At 40.2% G+C, this 17,834-nt stretch overlaps 1 long non-coding RNA gene across 1 annotated transcript in view; it reads left to right on the top strand.

Annotated features, from left to right (window-relative positions):
• Window positions 1–5,080: 5,080 nt before the first annotated feature.
• Window positions 5,081–17,834, top strand: part of LOC116446737 — a 76,725-nt gene continuing 63,971 nt past the window's right edge. The window contains exon 1 of the long non-coding RNA XR_004241333.1: window positions 5,081–5,124. This is a non-coding gene — a long non-coding RNA (uncharacterized LOC116446737). The remainder of the gene's footprint in view (window positions 5,125–17,834) is intronic.

Here is a 17,834-nt window from a genome sequence, read left to right on the forward strand (position 1 = left end):
AACTCGTCTCTCTCAGTAAGTTTTTGATTTTATGAAGGTTTAGCTCAGAAATCTCAAGCCAAAGTCTGGATTTTGAGTTCAGGATATTCAACTAGGCTTAGATTTGACAGGTTTTGGGGTCTGATTGGAACTTCTGGAGCATTTAAGTGGTTCTGGATGCTCTTTCTGAGACTGCTAAGAACAATTTGGAATGTTCTCTTTCCACAAACCTACACTGATCATCAGCCTCACAGACTCATCCACTTCCTTGGAGGTTTAATCTCCCAAGCATACCATATCTGTGTACTAATAACCGTAAATGGGATTTCATCCAATTATTTTCTTAGAAGATCTCACCATACCTAATGAGTGTACTCACCATACCACCCTGGAGTAACTGAATTTGGTAATTTTAAAAATGTAAGCTGTATTATTTTTCTTTTAAAGTCTGTGCAATAATTTCTACATTCATTCTCCTTTCACAAGCAGAAGAGAATTTGAGAACTGGCTTTTTCTTTATGTTTGTCAAAGGTAACTAATTTTATATTCAATGATACATTTTTTTCTTTCAAGCCATCCAGAAATTTTAATATACTTGCTCTGTCATACAATAAGAAAATGACTATTTATCCCAGTGGATATTTTTTCAGGAAAAAAAAACCAACCCCTTTGCTTCTTTGAGGGTTTAGACATGAATTCTAGTTTCCTCTCAACTCTGCATCTTGTGATGCTCCTTGTCAGATTAATGTGTTTTAAAGCTGTCAGTTGGTACCTGAGCTGTCAAAAAGGAAGATTAAAACCACACCTTTCTTCTGGGGGATTTGTTTTGCATTGCAAAATGCAGAGGAAGAGAAAGAAAACCTTTCCTGCTTACTGCTGGCGTACATCTGAGGCTTGCTGTGTGTGCCATGTTTTGGGGTTAGGAAGGAATTTTTGTTACTGTCAGCCCTGGATATTCACGCTAGAACAGATTCAAGATCCTGAAATGGTTATTATTTTGTGAGGAGCAGAATGTACACAAATGAAGGGTCATGGGTTTGATTTTTATCTCAGGCCCAAACAGGACATGTGATTCAGGACAGAAATAATTTCTCTCTGCTTCCTTCAGGAGACTGGAACAGTTGCATTTACCTTCTAATGTAGTAGACACACTTATTTTCTTATACAGTCAATCAGTAGATGAAATATGTTTTATTAAGTTTCATGAAGTTTTAAGCTAGGAAAAGAGAAAGATACAATGTTTTTAATACTAGCAAAGTCACTCTGCATTTATCGTTTCAGAAAAAATTACTGTGCAAATCCGCAATGTATTTTTTACACAAATTGAAATAATTTCTGAAAGAAATACTGTTACAGTGCAGATACTGTAACACGATGTATCAAACAAGGAGGCCCATGGAAAAGAAATATATATGGACCGATTCTTGATAGATGTTTCAGAGATGTTTATTTCTCCAGCCTCATGGCCAGAGCTCTGCTGAGGAACTGCTCAATCACGGGGCCCGAGGGTCCTTGCCCGCGCAGGGGAACACAAACCAACCAATGGGGATGAGGCTGACCAGGGGCAGGGAAACCCCATGTCTCCCCACTAGGGCCCCTCTCCCAGGGCTACATGGCAGGGGGGAAGGGACCCCGACATTTCACCCATTCATTTTTAACAAAAAGAGATTTAAAACTTAACATTGAAAACAACTGGATAAACGTAACAAGAACAGTTTCAAAACAAAACAAGCCACACTCCTGAGTTTTTAAATGTCCAAACAGATTCTCTGGAACATCTTAAGGCTGACAGAAGGGAGACAGGACTCTCTGGGCACGCTTTGTGGGGAAACTGAGGCAGGAGAGGGTTTAATTTCTTCCCTCCCCGTTTTCATCCCCCCCTCGGCATCGGAGAGGAGTTGTAGGGAAAGGGAATTGTATAGGGAAGCCATGGGGTGAAAAACGGATTGGGAATAAACTGGGGATGGGGTAAACTTAGGAAAGGGCTCATATTGGTTATCGAGTAAAAGGGGAAAGTAGGTTGTGGGTAGGGAAGCTGCTGGGATGGATATTGTTTATAATTTTGTGCATAACGGCTGCCTTTGACTGGAATACCTCCAGGCCCAGTAACATTTGCTGCTTGTAAACCCTTCTTTCCTTGTACTGTATCAAATTGTACAACTTCCCCATCTCCTACACTTTGCAGGTAATTTTTGGGTTATTACTTTTAATGGCAGTTCTATGGATGAATAGATCTTCCCCTGTATCATCTCATGTTATAAATCCATAGTTGTTTTTTACATTGTACCATTTCACAGTTCCTGTGATTTTTGTTGCTACAACTTCTCCTATCACATGCTTGCGTGTTTGTCGTGGCTGCTTGTCCCATGTGGCTGCTGCCTCACCGACTCCAATGTCTCGTCTGGGCCCCCGCGTCGCAGCTGCTCCGCGCCCTCCGAGCGGCGCTGCTCCGGCGCGTGTCTGGGCTCTGCGTGGCCCCGCATTGCCATCACCACCAGCCCCGTGCCCTGCGAGCGGTTCTGCTCCGCCAACTCCACGCTGCTTTGAGAGTGGTCTCGTTTCGGCTCGGCGCTGCGCGGCTTCTCGTGTCGCTGTGGAAACCGCCGCTTCTCGCTCTACGGGGCTCTCCAAACCGTGTGCTCAGAGCGGGCTTCCATGCCGACCCCGAGACAGGGATGGGGTCTGTGATAAGGCGCGCACTCCCAAGGGGGCCGGTCGCATCCAGCGCAGGCACCTCCACCTGCACGGCTGCAGTCACGCGCTCCTGAGATGGCCTCTGCGCAGTCTCGGCCACAGGATTACAGTCATCCTCTGCTTTAGGGGTAATGGGACCATACATTTAAGCTCCTGAAGAGCTTCACTGATTACAGTGGATCCACGGAGAGGTTCTATCACTAATGCATGTTTTGTTTGATCCCTTATTTCATCCCAGATCTCATGCCAAAACCACCTGTGAATAATTCCAGTAATTCCAGGAGGATTAATATCAAAAAGTAAGTCTCGAGAAATATAAAAGAAATTTTTGAAAAGCCAGTTAAAAAAATGTTCTAGATCTCCCGGAACAAATACTTTCTTGTTTTGTTGTTCAAGGATTCCTTTAACTTCTAGATACATTTCTTTCTGTGGTTCAGAGAGCCACATTTTCCATGATTCTTCCATAGTCCAGAGAGAATATCCAAACCAAGGTGAGAAGAGAGAGATCTGGAGTGGTTTTTAACTCATGAATTTTCTGTCCTTAGGGATCGGTGTCTTGCCAGCGATTCACCACCATTTGTTACAGTGCAGATACTGTAACACGCATATCAAACAAGGAGGCCTGTGGAAAAGAAATATATATGGACCGATTCTTGATAGATGTTTCAGAGATGTTTATTTCTCCAGCCTCATGGCCAGAGCTCTGCTGAGGAACTGCTCAATCACGGGACCCGAGGGTCCTTGCCCGCGCCGGGGAACACAAACCAACCAATGGGGAACAAGGCTGACCAGGGGCAGGGAAACCCCATGCCTCCCCACCAGGGCCCCTCTCCCAGGGCTACATGGCAGGAGGGAAGGGACCCCGACAAAATACAGAGAACAACCCTTGAGTTCAAGCAACAGGGAGGCGTTCTGCAGCAGCTCCCTTTGGTCCCAGGTTCTAATGAGACCATAAACACTGACCAAGGCCCATTAACACCACAGAGGTTTGGAGTGATGGTGTTCACCAGTGCCACTAATCCAGCTTTAAATCAATTTTTCAGAACCTGGGTCCTATTCTCCTCTCAGTCTGAGTAATAAAGTGAATTCAAGGAAGATGATGCACATGAGAAAGTGCTCCTCATTTCACAGGACTTGAGGGATAATCCAGGACTATATATTTCTCTAGTGTTTCAGTTAGTGTTTAAATGATTCAGCCGTCATTTTGGCTACGCACTTATTATAGACAGTGCTGTGTTCTGAAGACTTTTAAGACCATTTTTTACAGTTTCTTAAAGTAAGAGCCTGTTCCACTCTCAGTAACCATAAATAACTCTCTTTTCTGAATATGGATATATCACCATATCTTGCAGACAGGTCACTTTTTTCTACATGGAGCAAAAAAACCTGATGTGGGAAAACAACCTGGAAAAAACAGTGAAATCAAACAACAGCAGATCCCCATGCACATATGATAGGTACGTATATTTTAATGAAAAATCAAACGTAAAATCCAGGTCTTAATTTGCCTCTGTGCTTGTTTCGTTGAAGTTACAAAATATGGCAGATTTCCCATTTACACCAAATACTAATTAGCATGACAATTAAAAAAAAAAACAAAACAAGAGAAACCCTTAAAGTTACTGGTGGAATTCATAAGCAGAGTGGTTTCTTTCATTGGGATTGTCTTGGGGTGACCTTATGATGTGTATCCCATATCGCTGCCTATGCCCAGAAGTTAATTTTTGTGCCTTTCTATGCCTCTAAACTGAGCCTGAGAGGGGGAAGGAAAAAAAACTGAGCAAAACTTTCTCAAAGCAGTTTGCAGCTTGTTCAAGGTTACAAAAAGATAGCAGGTTTTTTTTTTCCCCCAGCTGGCGCAGGGGAGCGAGGAAGCACCGGGCTTGCTGCTTTCCAGTCAGTTTTTGGCCAGTTGTTTTCAGTTTCTTGTTCTCCGGAGAGAGACTGAGAGTTGGACTTTGCATTTCCTTCTCTGAAATTCCGGATTCTCTCCCTTTTCTACTGGACTGCTTGATTGCTGTAACATCAGAGCACATCGGGAGGACTTTCCACTGGGCACAGAGGGCCTGGCCCCGGCCCAAGCCCCAGCTCCAAGGAGACCAAAGGGAGGACTTGAACACTTTCCCAGGTTTTTTCCTCTACAGCGAAAGATTTTACCATCTAACATTATTTTTCTTCCCATGTGTTTGTTAAATAAATAGTTTTATCTTCTTCACTTTCCTTCGAGGAAAATTTATTTTTTCCTGAACCTGGTGGGGGAGGGGTGGTTGTGCCTTCTCTCAGAGGATATATTTCTAAATTTGGCCAAACCAGAACAGGGATATAATGAAAAACGCTGCCTTTTTGTATAAAGTTTTGGCTGCTTGAAGTCAGTAACCCACAGCTCATTTTCACGGTGTGCTTTTGTAGGTGCTGTGTTGGAAAGGACAGGCTGACAACAGATTTTCAGACGTACTGTGTTGGATTTTGCTACTAAACAGGCAATATTTTGGATCTTATGAACATTTGGATCTTATAAAGAATCATTTTCTCAATTTTGGTATGTCACACAACTTTTTCAAGTTGTTGTTTCATCTAGTGCAGAATAAGATAGTAATTGACTTAATTGCAGACTTTTGAAGAAATATTTCTTGTTACAGTGAGCATGATGACCAGTGTGTGTACAGTAGGTCATTTCTGTGTACAGATTTCTTCCAGACTGAAAAATGACAACCAAAAGTGTAAATGCATTTGTAGCAGGTCACATTGAAAAAATGTGAAAGTATGTTCAATTATGCAATATATGATTTCCCTTTATCCTTCTGTCCCAGCTGGGTGTTGTGTGACGGGATGGAGTATGCCTGGTCACCATAGGAATGCAACATGCAAGGAAGCTTCTAAATAGAAAGCAGTTAATTTAACTAAACATCTTTTGATGTCACAGCCTAATTACTTTCATGTACAACATTTAAAAGGCAGATATTTGAAAATAAGCTTTACCCAGAAAAGATACAAAACCCTGAGAAAACACCTGGAGGAAAGGCTGTGTATTTCCAGACGTGTGTAAATGTGCAGCTCAGAGGGGATAAGTGTTTTTATCTCTTTGCTACAACCTGCTCTTACAAGATAGATACAACTTTTTGTCAGCGTGTGCATGCTACATCAGATGAGATCTGAACACGCTTTTCATGCCCATTGCCTTCTACTCTTCATCAGTTCTGCTCTGTTGTGATGAATGTGTTCCCTTGCAGCAACCTTAATTGTTTTTTGAGGGTTAGAAGAGTAATCGTAATCGCAGCTGTTGTGAACTTCATTCTGATCTGCAAAGAGACTGTGCTATATGCATTTTCAATTACAAATAGAGAACCCAGTAGCTGGAAATGTTCCTCACGGAGGGTAGATCCTACCCCTATTAGTCACTCACACTGCCTATTTTTCATACATTCACAGTTGAAATTTTGAGCTCTGGAAATAAAGGATGTGGTATCTACAAAAAAAGCCCATTCCAAGTGTGGATGATCTCCAACTAATCGATGAGTACTGATAAAAAAAAGCAGGTTAGGTGGCCACTTTCTCTTGAGTGCCTTGCCATAAAATAGCATTAGGTCTATGGATGGGAGTGGATAGTCTCATTTCTGTCCTCCTTTCTTCTTCCCCTCTGTTCAAGATTTTTGTACTAAGGGGTTTATTTCTACAGTAATGTGCTGCTAAAGCCTTTGTCATTTGAACTGTTGAGGTTTATTTCTGTTCTTTCACCCTCAACTTACAACAGTGTGCAATTCTTTTGTGCCTACATCCTGGCAGTGCCATGAGGGAGCCTCCAGGGAAGCAGCTCCTGATCATGCCAGTGTATGAGGAGAAATCCCATCCCTTTAAAGAACACGTAGCCAGGAGCATAACTTCGTTTAAAGAACTTCACTTAAGTTCAGCTTCTCATTGTGAAATTCAGAGTACAGAGACAATACCAGCAGTAGAATAAAGGTGAAAAATCCCAGCTGAAATAATGCCCAGAAATTGCATTCACTCAGTGCCAAAGACCTGTGCATGGCTGAAGTCTAACAAAGCTCTTCACTGAGCCAGTTTAGGTAAGTACATTTTACCTATGAGTAAAGAATGTTTCGTGTAATTTTTCTTATGTTTCCTCCTAGATATTTGGAGTTACAGTGTAAATATTCTGTCTTGTCTAAGTAGCTGTTTACTTTAAATTGTCTCATGAATTTAATGAAGCTGGTTTTGAATTTTGGTGCTGTACACTGTCAATACAGCCCGGGATGGGTGTCTGTAGTAAATGCCTTATAGTCTGTATGTCAAATTACTGATACTTCCATCTAGATATCTGGTCACCTATATGACAGGGCTTTATCTACTCTTTGAATTTTTTGGTGATAATGGAATGTTAAAGAAGATAAAATATGTGTGTGGGTTTGTATTTAGATACACATTTTCACATCATTTTCAGTCAGTGAATCACCATTTAAAAAACCCCCACAAATTACAAAAACTTACAGCTAAAATCAGCACAACAGCCTCAAAAAAAAAAAAAAATTAAATACTATAAAGCAAATTGCACACCCATGCCTGACTTGTTTCCTAATGCAACAGAGTAGTATAATGTTGCATTTCCAGTTATGAAGAATAACAGAACTAACCAGGATGACTGATATCAGGCACTTATGCTTATGTCCCACCTTATTCTACATTATTTGACTGGAGAGTATTGCCATTAACTTTTTACAGAAAACCCTTTTGTTGGTTGAAAAGACAGACCATAAAATATGTGGTGATGTGAATTGTAATGCACTGTAGCTAATACTGGTTCAGTATAAACTGTTTAAGTTTGTCATTGATAAAATAGTTCTGGTGGATTTGGGAATGTCTTAGAAACAGTGGTAAATATTTCACACATTATATATTTATATCTATATTTTTAATATATATACATAATACTTAAGAATAATATGGATATCAATTAATTAACTCAAACATTCCAAAACCTGTGAGAAAAGCCACACTGCCCTGATATTGCTTTTACCTTTGGTATGATGTGAAACCATTTCTCAATAACGTAAAGAAACATTGCTCAACAGTGCAGGGAGGTATAATTTAAAGCCTTAATTAAACATGCATGAGGGAAGATTAAATCCATTTTTGAAATGTTATGTCATTTTAAATATATATTTTATTTAGTACAGTTGCTATTAATTTTAATCTTAGCGATAAAAATATATTGATAGAATTTAAATGAAAATTTCTGTTGAAGCTTAAAGCTCTATGTAGAAGTAAGAGGGTTTTTTTGGGGGTGTTTGGTTTTGGTTTGCCTTGGGGTTTTTTTGGTAAGGGGTGTGGGGGGTGTTTTTTTCATTCATGTGTTAAAAGAAAAGCTAGTCAGAGTGGTGGTAGAACATCCATCCTTAGAGGTTTTCAGGATTCAGGTGGACAGAGCCATGGCTGACCTGCCAGGTTGCATGGAAGACCATTAAATCCTGGTGATTTCATTAAAGGCACACGGCTAAAAATCAGCCCAAACAGAAGTGGGATTACAAGGGACAGCTGAATCTCGTGTGTGGAGCAGGGATAAATCAGCATCTCCCTGCCACTGCCAACTCACAAAAAATGAAAAATTAAAATCCAGGTTTGATGAATGGCATTCAAATCTCAGATTGTTTTCTAAATTAAGAAAGGTTTTATCCAACTCTGTATTTTCCTTCACTTTTTATCGCTGGTACAAAAATAATTTGTGAAATTCTGAAGCAGGGGAATGACAGGTGGCTGTACCTAAAGACACATGACAAGGCTTAAAATGTGAGAATTTTCATTCTTTGTGTAGTTACCAGTAACTTAATCCTGTTTTCCCTGGGAGCATCCTTGGGGTAGACCTCATTTTTGTTTATGCTTTGCTTATAATAGTTTAAATTCATTTTTGACAAATGACATTTTCTAATCTCATTTCATCAAGGTTGATTTTTTAAAAAAACACCAGAATTATGCTATATATTTATTCACTACATCAAGTGAAACCTTTTCACTCGTAGATGCTTTGGGAATTATTAGTTTTATTGATTATTTTACAGTTAAATTGTATTCTATCAAATAGAATGGGTCAAAGGTTTTCAAAACTCTTTTGTTCATCCGAGTAATTTAAGATGCAGTTCAGTTACAGTGGCAGAACTGTTCTCACTTTGGTTCAACATCCCAAGTTTCAGGTTGTTCTCATGGTCCTGTTAGATCATCCTATTGATTTGCCAGGCATTGATTTACTGGCTGCTCTGCCATAAGAACACAGTTTGTTTGTAGCCTTAAAATATACTCCAAAGTACTGCTCACATATTAAATTTGAGGAGTAAGCTCCATGGCTTTCAGTCAGATTTCTCTTTAGAAATATTTCTATGTAGAAATAAAATAAAATGTATTTAATGTTAGTTGCATTTCACTGATGAACAGTTTAGGCAAAGAAATTGGAATTAACAGATTCGTCTTAGCCATCCTAGCCCAGTAATGAATTCTTCTTTTTTTTAAATTTTAGTTTGCACATGCATCAGTTTTCTAGAACAGGTAATTGTATTCAGGCTTTTCATTTTAGTGCAAAACTAACAGGCTTAGGCTTTTGCCTGAACTTGCAAATATTACTGTGCAGCACAAATGTCTAAGACAGGGATTGCTGAGCGGGCAGTTTGCAGTGGATTCTCTGCAGACCCCTGCAGCAATGGGCCCCACAGTTCTTTATCAGGGAAATGATACTGGAAAATCCATTAACTCTGTCTCCCCTCTGTTTCCTAGAGCCGTTTTCCCTTGGTTCCTCTCCTAGAAAAGTGACAGAATATCTGTGGACATGGGACAGCCTCTCCAGGCCTCCACTCTCCCCAGTGACCCTTCACTGGAAAGTGTCCAAAACCAGGGTGTGGATGTGGCGCTTGGGGACACGGTTTCATGGTGAGCATGGCAGTGCTGGAATGATGGTTGGACTTGATCATCCTAGAGGTCTTTTCCAGCCTCAGTGATTTTATGATTCAGGGAAAGGTATTAAAAGAAGTATTTCCTCCTTGCATGTTGATCTGCCTTACAGAAAGAAACTTGGAAACCTTCAGCATGTTATTTTGATGTGTCCATTATGCACTAAATATATTCTCTCTGGCCATAGCAGATTTAAGAAAAATTATCCAAGTTGAAGGAGATTGTGAGATGGACAGGTGAAGGGTTTGTGTTCAGCCACAGCCTGAAGCAAAATGGACGTTAGAGAGGCTGCTGAGGCAGGGAAAGACGAAAAATATATCTGTCAGTTTTGATATAGAGAAGGTGGTGGATTTGGGGATCTCTTGTCTCACTTCCACATCTGACTGTTGGAGTAGAAAAATGAGGCTTGGTTGTGTTCACAGAGTATTGGCTTTTTTCTTTAACATCAAGAAAGGTATGACAAAGCACCCAGGAAGCTTAGGGAAAAGAAACCTCTCCTCTAAAGAAACACACTTCTCAGAGCTGCAAAGTGAGCCAATATTGAAAGTTCCCAATGGCTGAAATCAAGCCAAGTGCCAAAAGTAAATGTAAGTACAGAAAGAGAGGGAAATATCAGAATCACTGAGCTCTCAAGACACGAGGCCAACACAGAAGGATAAAACCTTTCTACTGGTAATAGCCAGGATATAAACTATCAATTCCCTATATTAAGCATTTTGCTACTGCAATGATGAGCCTTTTCTCACTTTTTCCAGAAGCCCTGATTATCTGGCATATAGAATACCATTATTCACCATACATGTTCTTGGGCTATCATGTCTTCCATGCTGTGTTTAGTGTACCAACCTTCCTGCTGTGTTATTGTCATATCAACTTTAATTACTCTGCTTTTAAATGCTTACTGCAGCAAAATGAATTTGCAGTGGATTAGTGTTTAGGAGTATCCACATTTGTAGTACATTCTCTGATTGGTGCATAACATGCCTTTGATTCAAAAATTTAAAATGTCAGATTTAGGGTATTTATGTCTAGAAATGAGTATTTTTATGATTTAATCACTAAAGACAGCTATGCTTTTATAAATAGAACTTTATATGTGGGAAGGCTCATATTAATGCAAAGACAACATTTTGTTCTTAATATCAACTGTTAAATTTCATAACAGTAAATTTATAAGCTTACTTAAAGGGACAATCCCTTATAATGAGTTTGGTGAAGAACCACATACCTGCCCCTGCTGCAAGAGGGTGCACATGATAAGCCATGCTCTTACTTAAGGTGAGCCATAAATAAGAATAGCTCTGGATTGCTGCTTTTGTTTGAGCAGTCCCCAAGACTCATACAATATAAACTGTAAGTTGTCTTTGGTACAGAATTTCCTAGTTTTGCTGGGGAACCACACAATAGAGCTTCTGGAATCTTAAGTGTTTTTTAACAACTTGCCAAGAGGAAGCTCTGCTGTGATTACTTATAATTCAAATATGATCTGCCCATGGCTTTGGCCAAATTCCTCCATTAAGTACAGAAGCAACTGTACCTTGCAGTTCCCCACTGTCTCATTGAGCTATTAGCTCTATCTTCCTACTACATTTCATGCCTGGAAGTGCACTTTTAAAAATAACCCCTAGTTCCAATGCCATTCCTCAATAAAAGTTTCTTTCATCCTTTTGGGTTCCTGCCTCAGGAAGGATGGACAACCCAGTACCACGCATAGGGAAAAATCTGGGAGTGCAGCCAACAGCAGCAGCAAGAATGAGAGCTAAACACTGCGATTCCAACCAGAACAGTTCTTCCTTCTTCCTGCCATAGGAACCTAAAAAGCCCCCTGGAGAGCCTTGGAATTAGGGCTTTCCTGAATAACACACACCTGTGGGTTATTTACCTCGTGTTTCATATTGCTGCAATAAGTACAAGGTAGTCACTTGTGTTTGTTCCTTTTTAAAACAAAACTGGAGTTCTTTGGGTTCTCAACATGGAACACAGTAATTATTTTTTATTTTCTTTAAAGAAAAAAAAACCTAGTTAAAAGTTTTGTAAGGTGGTGTCACATAGTTGAAATGGAAAGTATTCCCAGGTATCTTTATGGCCAAGTTCTCACATTTGCTACAGTGAGCTGAAGCACCACTACTTATGTTTTAAGCAACCCTGAAAAAAATTTTGACTGCACTTGGAGTCCTATAAATGAGTATTTATTTGTCTTCTGCAGTCATCCCTGTTTTGTGTTCCACTGCCAGTAAGAAGCTTAACTTGAAGATAATTCAATACAGCACTGTGTCTTAGAGCTCCAGCGACAGGCGTGAAATTGTTTTATCTTTTTTGTTGGCGGTGCGCGGCGCTCGCTGGGCTGGCGCGCAGACCATCTGCTGCTGAGGTAACTCTCGGGATACTTGTCAAATTGATTGCACTCAGCAACGGCAGAGACACAGGAAAAATAGAGTTTCTAATTACGTTTTACCAGGGATCTTGTTTAACTCTAGGAAGTGGTAATTCAGAAGTAAATGGCTTTGGTGGACATCTTAGAATCTTTAATTAACAAATTACTCTATTAACACACACGTTGTTTTCCAGGTGAGTGAGATCATTTGCCCTTGGGGTTTTTTTTCCATATGCCTTCTGTTCCTCCAGCGAAATATGTAACAAATTGAAGTATTCATTTTGATTACATAAAGCACATGGGTATACAATTATATGAAAAGAAAGATGACATTTGTTGCCTGCCTTCCCTAAGGCCCCTACAGGCTCTGCCCTTCACTGAAAAAATAAGGCATAAAGTCATTAGAGTGCATGCTTTTTTTTTTTCCACATTATATTTTTGGAAGGGTATGTTATTAAAGCAAAAGCCTAGAAAAAATGGGATAATGATTCTTTACAAAATACCACTGATAATAAGTTTTTCTCCCAGAAGTTTTCCATTCTTTCATGTGTTCATTGTGTGACCATTTTGGAGCTTTTAGGAATGCATTTACTTAATGTTACCAAATTTATATAATAAATGTATATTAAAATATAATACAATATATTAAATATTCATGTAGATATAATCAGTTTACTGCTTAATTTTATTAAAATTTTTGCTCATTATTTTATGCTTTACTAAGCAATTAATCTGCATTTGAATCCTTTTATATATTTTACAGGGACACTTTCTGTACTGTGAAACAGTTTCTCAGCATATACTTGGATGGAAGAACTAGTTCATTGTGGTCTCAATATTTATTGAAGCATTAAATGAAACATTGGGAGAGAAAGTTAGCTTGCATAACTAAAATGACAACATCTACAAATTATATAAAATTACTAGGGATTTTTAAAAATATATTTTTGTGGTGAAACATGCAGAGGAATTTATTTGGAAAGAGTTCAGAAAATGAATTTGAGGTAAGTCAGGAGTATATGAAATAGTTGCGAAGAAGAGTTTTCCTTTGTTTTGTCCTTCATGGGACTTGGATCTAATCTCTGTTGATGTTATGTTCTTTTATTCCGTATCTTCTGTCTTGGGGAATTTCTTCCTTCTTTCCTTCACCTAGCTGATTAAGACAAGGTCTCCTGAATTTATCTAGACCTAGCCTCTCTCCCACTGCATTTTTCAGATATGTTTTCTGGATATCTTGCAGAAATTCAGCCCAGAGAACTCGAATGTGACCCAAGCTCTCATTCCTCATCTCTGCCATCCACACGTGGGGATGATGGGTTGTCTGGATTCACGATAACAAGTGATTCCCTCTGTAGATTGTTTTACTGTTGCTGATTAAAAATGACTACATAAGCCACTGTTAGAATAGGACAATGAAAACGTTTTGCTAGTCCAGATGTAGAATTTTTAGTAGGCACTTTCCTATCAATGCCTATTGGAAAGCATGCAGGTTATCTTTCCAGTCTCAGCAAGAAACCTGACATCACTAGAGAAAGCTAAGCTAGAAGATGCTGTGACCAAGGAAACATCATGAAACCACAAACAGGAAATTGGATTTATTTTTCAGAACCTAAGTTTTCCATCATGTTTCTGGTAAAAGAACATTCCATGCTTTTTCACTGTTCTAAGCAATAGAGGAACATGCATTTGTGTGCCTGTTTGTGAGTTTTGTGTTTATATTCAGCTACAGAAAATCTGTTTCTAGCATCAACAGTGTGTTACACATATTTCACATTGAGCTGCTTTGTATTGCAACACCTGCCTCCCCGGTATTTTGCTCTGGGAGGGCTATGATGAGTGCTATCTTCCATATTATTGAAGGATAACATCAGCATTTGCTGGCATGTCACTGTGGCAAACAATGACTTGTAGCTCCCTTGAAAATTCACACGCGTTTTATTGCTGCTTGAGAAAATAACACACATTTCCACTGCAGTTCTAGTCATTTTCCTGATTGCTAAAGGATTTCCCCTCTATTACCTCTGCATTTTCTGTGTTGCCAGGTGTGAAATGAACAGAATCATAAAGTCAGGCTGTTTCGGAGAATAAAAACAACAGCACGGTCTGTGCTACTGAAATGGCAGCATACTGAAAGTGGAAAAATGCTAGTAGCTATTGGCAATCCAACATACGTGACAGATAGTAGAGTGTGAAAGACATTCTTGCCAATTTTTGCAATTAAAGGCAGTTCAAATATAAATTACTGCCTCAGGAAAATATTTCATCTTGTCCTTAAATTTCAGTATGTGCTGAAGTCATTCTGAAAGCAATAGGAATGCTACACCTTGCTTAAAAGTAAATAGTATTGATATTTAAGTGTTTCTTAAATATGGCTGGGCTGCCAGGAACTTACATGTTTGCTAGTTGCAATAGGAGTTTCAGCAGTTACAAGATGATACGTTTGATCCAGTTCCTGGTAAAACCACTCAGACCTTGTTTAATATTCCCATTAAATTGAATAGCAGTTGACCAAGATGAGATGTGGTTGTGGAAGCAAGGTCTAAAACTGTCTTGATCAGAGCTGTTTTGGAGATAGGATGGGATATCTGAGATTGGGAGGGTAAAAATCACCTAATTACAGAGTGAAGAAAAAAGAGAGCTGAACGGGGAGCCAGAGGAATCACTTGGATATGCAAAAGTTGCTTATATATTGAATAATTTGCAGCACAAGAAGAGCAGCTGGGACAATTCTTGCCAAGGCCAGTGAAGATACAGAAGTCTGGGTGAGGGATACAAAATTTCAGCTGAATGTATGACTAATGCAGGTCAGTAGCAGCAGGGCAGGAGAGGCACTAATACACCCAAATGGCCCTGACAAACCTCACCTGGGACCCCCATCCATCCCTGCCAGGGAGGCTGTGTGAGTTCAGCCCAGGATGCTCCTGCTGCATCCTGGCAGTAATATCATGAGACAGATTCCTCTTTCTTGAGGTGCTGGTTTCATAGACAGCTTAGGTGAGAAAGTGGTGAGTAATGTGCTTTGGCTGGCTCTGTGTGTTCTCGCTGCCTGATCTATGAATGGGATAACACTTCATTCAGACAAGGTGCAAACACTTTAAATATAATATATTACAGACAGCTAGAGTAGAAGAAGAGATTTCATTAAGATTTCTTTTTGAAATACAAGGTGTTAACAAAATAATGCACTTGTTCTATTAAAAATGTTGCTGAGAAAAATCACTTGTGAAAACCTTAGCTAAAGACAAATTAGAGTAGAAAGCCTAACAACAGCAACAACAGAAAGAAGCATAAGAGCTGAAGCTCTGAATGTTGTTGGGAGTACTTGGGGTGCAGCTGCAGAGGAGCTGCAGGTTGAGCTCTGTGTGGGACCCCAAGGCAAGAGGCTGAGAACTTCTCACCCTGTGCTCAAGAAAAGGCACAGGCTGGTGTGGTCCAGCCAAGTGAGGGACACCCAAGGACACAGCAGGAGCCAAGGGCTTGCAGGGAAAAGTAAGACTCGCGCTTGCCTGGACTGTGAGAGGATAAAAGCCCAGTGAGCCCTTTGTTTTGGGTCCCTCCTCAGAGGCCTTAGCTTGGGCTGTTATTTTTTTATTTAGTTATTGCACCAAGATTTAATTATTTTAAAGATTGGGATGTCTGGGACTCTGCTAAAGGAAGCCTGGTCTGGCTGTGAGTGGGGTGTGCAGGGAGTTGAGCAGGGCCTCCATTGGGTCACTGGGGTCACACTGTGAAGGGGCTCTGGTGTCAACAGTGAAGGTCTCTGGTGCTGGGAGCGTGACTGCCAGAGTGCCTCCTGAGTGGTCAGACTGGGAGGCTTCCTTTACAAAGTCTTAGATTTATAATCCTTGGTCTGTGTTTACTCAACCAGACCCTGTGGGCCATTGCCAGAGCGGACAGACAGGGACAGGGTGAGCCTTTGCCATGGCTCAGCATGGTCATCCTTATTGTCTGGGTCATAGAATATGGACAGATTGACAAAAAGGGGAAAGAGAGGGAGAAAGAAATGGGGAGAGTTTGTTGTTTATTCCAGTCAAAGTATTAGAAAGAGATTAGCTGGTCTAGAGGGTAATAATTAAAGTTTTGTGTTTTGCTCTTTACACAAACACGAGAATTCCCTGGATTCACAACCTCTTTAGTAAGTGGCAAGCTACAGGCAACACCTTTTTCTCATTTAGTCTTCTTTCCCATCTTAGGAGAGAGGAATAAGGAGCTGATGAGCAGCAGCTGTGGTACCTTTGTCTAGACAGGACTGTTTGTTTTTATGGGAGAACCTGTTTTTCAGGGTCTGTGTGTGTACAGTTCCTAATGCAACAGAAATTTCTTTTTGATGTAGAAGCAATACAAAGAAAGAACATTTTATTATAACCCATTATGATTTATAGCCTCTGAGGGGGAAAAAATGAATGCAGAAGCATATTGGTAAGGAAGGTCAGATAAGGAGGAAGCTGCAGGAAAAAGATATCTGTTATCCCTTATTGTCTTTTTAGGAGAGTCACTAAGTATTTGTAACCTTCTGCCTTAGCAGGAAAGCAAAGTGATCTGTTTCTGCTTATGAGGTCTGGAATAGACATCTATTTAACATGTTGGGCCATTAAGAGGATAAGTAGAGCATAAACGTCTATGCAGGCAAATGGAAGACAGGCTAAGGAATTTCTAGTGAGATTTTGGTTGGTTGGTGTTTGTTTTTCTTTGTACCTTTGCATTTGAATTGGTTTTAACAGAACACCTTTAATTCTTCCACTGTAAATGTACTGGAGATCACACAAGGGTGATGAAGTTTTGGGTGCTTTATAGTCCTGTTGGTAGGTGCAAAAGAGAGTTTTGGACCTTTTCGCTGTCATGGGTTTCTTGTTTCCTGATGTCATCCTCAGTTGTGATTTATCCTTTAACAGGTAATTCTGAGGCAGTGATTGAGTTTAACATCGAGTTTGATACCCTGTGTTGTCCTGATAGCTTTGTGTTTGAGCACAGACAGCCTTCTGGCAACCATAAACGCAGATTCCCATCTTTGTTACCATTTCCATTTAGGTGCTGTGCTCTTGGCATGTGAGCACCAGCAGATGCCATCAAGTCTAAAGTGGCATTTGGCACCTGTGTGCCAGTGTCCTTAAGAGGAGGGACTTTCTGTAGAAGAGCCACAGCTCGCAAACTGCCCATCTAAACTCATTTTGCTTGGCACTGAGCAAACTGGCTCTATCACGGGCAAGCAGGCGCTGTGCCATCACAGCAGATGGGGCTGAGGGAAGGGAGCACTTGGGAAGCCTTGTCCAACCATGGAGTGCACGTGTCTGAGGGCAGAGTTTCCAGCCAGCAGTCTCGGAATGGCTCCCTGTCCTCAGCTCCCAGCTCCAGTTTGAACGGCTTGGTGATAGATTTTAAGATGTCAGTCCTAGTTTCAAAATGTGCTGTAGTTACATTGCACTTGACAAAATTATTTCAGCCTGGATGGTGCAGTTATGCAGGAGGGCTTGAAAATTGTAACCTGTAGACTCACAGAATTATGATCTTAGTATTTGTGTGATGCCATAACCAATGTGCTCTGTTTAAAATTTTGTAGCATATTCTCCACAGTAAGTTACCTAAAAAAAGTTAGAAACTGTCTCACATAGGTGGTAAAAAATCGCAAGCTAAATGCAAGAGTTGTTATGATGCCTTTTGCTGGTCTTAAAATCAAGAATCAAACACGGTTAGAAGGGAAAAAGGGGTTTTACCTTTGTATTTATTTTAAGGATCTTTAGGTGCACATGTCCAGGTGGAATGCACCGAAATGCACCCCGCAATGCACACCACAATGCGCACCCCACAAAAGATCTGGTATAACATTATAGGTTTTACTAATTAGCATATCTATCAAAGA

The sequence above is a fragment of the Corvus moneduloides genome, chromosome 7 (assembly GCF_009650955.1).
Source record: "Corvus moneduloides isolate bCorMon1 chromosome 7, bCorMon1.pri, whole genome shotgun sequence".
Classification (NCBI taxonomy): Eukaryota; Metazoa; Chordata; class Aves; order Passeriformes; family Corvidae; genus Corvus; species Corvus moneduloides.